Source organism: Lolium perenne, chromosome 5 (genome assembly GCF_019359855.2).
Source record: "Lolium perenne isolate Kyuss_39 chromosome 5, Kyuss_2.0, whole genome shotgun sequence".
Classification (NCBI taxonomy): Eukaryota; Viridiplantae; Streptophyta; class Magnoliopsida; order Poales; family Poaceae; genus Lolium; species Lolium perenne.
The window spans coordinates 201,428,007-201,431,495 of record NC_067248.2 but is presented as its reverse complement, the minus strand read 5'-3'; positions in this window follow the sequence as shown (position 1 = coordinate 201,431,495).

Here is a 3,489-nt window from a genome sequence, read left to right as displayed (position 1 = left end):
GTTTTATGCACACTTTATGTCATATTCGTGCATTTTCTGGAACTAACCTATTAACAAGATGCCGAAGTGCCAGTTGCTGTTTTCTGCTGTTTTTGGTTTCAGAAATCCTAGTAACGAAATATTCTCGGAATTGGACGAAATCAACGCCCAGGGTCCTATTTTGCCACGAAGCTTCCAGAAGTCCGAAGAGGAGACGAAGTGGGGCCACGAGGTGGCCAGACTACAGGGCGGCGCGGCCCAAGCCCTGGCCGCGCCGGCCTGTAGTGTGGGCCCCTCGTGCCGCCTCCTGACCTGCCCTTCCGCCTACTTAAAGCCTCCGTTACGAAACCCCCAGTACCGAGAGCCACGATACGGAAAACCTTCCAGAGACGCCGCCGCCGCCGATCCCATCTCGGGGGATCCAGGAGATCGCCTCCGGCACCCTGCCGGAGAGGGGAATCATCGCCCGGAGGACTCTACGCCGCCATGGTCGCCTCCGGAGTGATGTGTGAGTAGTCTACCCCTGGACTATGGGTCCATAGCAGTAGCTAGATGGTTGTCTTCTCCCCATTGTGCTATCATTGTCGGATCTTGTGAGCTGCCTAACATGATCAAGATCATCTATCTGTAATTCTATATGTTGCGTTTGTTGGGATCCGATGAATAGAGAATACTTGTTATGTTGATTATCAAAATTATATCTATGTGTTGTTTATGATCTTGCATGCTCTCCGTTACTAGTAGATGCTCTGGCCAAGTAGATGCTTGTAACTCCAAGAGGGAGTATTTATGCTCGATAGTGGGTTCATGCCTGCATTGACACCGGGACAAGGACGAAAGTTCTAAGGTTGTGTTGTGCTGTTGCCACTAGGGATAAAATATTGATGCTATGTCTAAGGATGTAGTTGTTGATTACATTACGCACCATACTTAATGCAATTGTCTGTTGCTTTGCAACTTAATACTGGAGGGGGTTCGGATGATAACCTGAAGGTGGACTTTTTAGGCATAGATGCAGTTGGATGGCGGTCTATGTACTTTGTCGTAATGCCCAATTAAATCTCACTATACTCATCATAATATGTATGTGCATGGTCATGCCCTCTTTATTTGTCAATTGCCCAACTGTAATTTGTTCACCCAACATGCTGTTTATCTTATGGGAGAGACACCTCTAGTGAACTGTGGACCTCGGTCCAATTCTCTATACTGAAATACAATCTACTGCAATACTTGTTCTACTGTTTTCTGCAAACAATCATCTTCCACACAATACGGTTAATCCTTTGTTACAGCAAGCCGGTGAGATTGACAACCTCACTATTTCGTTGGGGCAAAGTACTTTGGTTGTGTTGTGCAGGTTCCACGTTGGCGCCGGAATCCCTGGTGTTGCGCCGCACTACATCCCGCCGCCATCAACCTTCAACGTGCTTCTTGGCTCCTCCTGGTTCGATAAACCTTGGTTTCTTTCTGAGGGAAAACTTGCTGCTGTGCGCATCATACCTTCCTCTTGGGGTTCCCAACGAACGTGTGAGTTACACGCCATCACAAACCAGGGTCCCTATTGAGCATTCGCAAACTAGTTCAGTGTGATTCGATGATCGAGGTTTCTCGATCATGGACACACATGTCATTGACAATGGAGTCATATCATTGAGTGAATGATATGATGGATATTCCAAAATATAAGTATTGTAACACGATCAAGTTACGAAGTTCACGTTACGATATTTATGAAAGCGTAGTAACCTAACCCTTAGACCGTGAGACCATATCTAATCAGTATCACCGGCGGCTACTAAGACATCATCAATCGCCACACCGCAACAGGGTGGTCATAAATGTGCTTCTCAGGTATTCCAATGAGATGGGTTGAGGCGTATGTGTCAAGAGAGGAATTTGTAGCCGGAAGATACTATGGGCTCACTCGGTGAGATTACATCCAAGTTGCAACACATGACTAAGTCATGAGGATGTAATTTCACGAAAACAAGTTGAATAGCTTTGTCGGTAACGATATCGAACTAGGTATAATGATACCGATGATCATGTCTCGGACAAGTGCCGGTATCGAAATAACAAAGGAAAGGAGATTCGACTTAATGGTTCAAACGACAATCACATCTTCGTAGAATACACATGTCATTTGGCCCGTGGAAGGTTACCTTCTAGTAATCAAATTATGAAGAAGAAATGGTTTGTCAAACTCCTTGTGTGCCATGTGATGCCAGCCTAAAGACACATACCACTTCTTATTCTTCTACCTGCGGACATGGTGTTTCTGCACCCGGGTGCATATGCACCCTTTATTTAAAATACATATTAAATATATTTACAAATGTCAAAAAATACAAATAAAAATGCCTCGCGTATACCTTGACATGATACATGCTTATAAAGTTGTTTCAGCAAAAACCGATATGTTTTGTGCCCTGTGCAAAAAAGATAAATTTTTGGTGCTAAAATAGTCTATTTCTCGAAGCATTGTTTGTCTTTTTTACACAGGATACAAAAAATGTCGGTTTTATGTGAAACCTGACGCGCAGACATAGAACATGTCTCTCTACATGTTAAATTTTTTTCCTAACTTTTTTACGTTTTTAAAATATGTTTTATACATATAGGGTGCATATGCACCCGGGATCAGTTTTGGTTTTCCGTCTACCTGCTGGCTAGTTTCATGTGTAGTGGTGAAAGTAAGGCCGCTCAATGAGATTCGTACATTTTTGGCAAGCTATCTACAACTCCGACATTGCACATCCCCTTGGGCTCTGCACCACCCGCCATCCTCTCATCGCCTGGAATATTTAGAATGAGCGGAAGGTTAGGGTTTCCAACAACACGTCTTCTCTACCTTCGGTGCTCATCGAGAAAATCATGGAAAAAACTAGGGATTGTTTTTTTTTTTGCATGTGCCAAGCATTTTGCGGAGATTATAGCATAAGCACACTCCCAATATGGCGATCTCCTTTATTTCTATTTATTTCTAATTTTCTTTCTTGACTCCGGCCATATGTCCTGCTTGCTTCTTCTATGTCAATATATATTACAATACATGCAAAGCTTTGCCCTTACTTAAAGAAAGACGAAAAACATATTTTTCTCTAGAATTACTTCTTTTGGATTGTGATGCAGCTGTGATTCATATAATGAATAAAGAGGTATGAAATTGTAAACAAAATAATTGTAGGGGAGTGAGATTTAAAAAAGTCTAGGGATTTGGTTCATGCTCAGTCAAGTCATAAACCGTTTGTTGCATCATAATTTATGCATATAAGTTGCAAGTTGCGTTACAACTGGATTTTTTTAGTTGCAACTGAAGTTGCAACTGAGATTTTTTCAGTTGCAGATGAAGATGCAACTAATAAAAATTATTCAAGCCGTCAGATTTGTTTCGTGATTCATGCTAGTTATCAGTTGCAACATGACTTGATTTGCAACTAGGATTTGATGACATATCTGAGGACTGAGAAGGACTGAAAGTCTGAAACATAGTCACGCAAAAAGAAG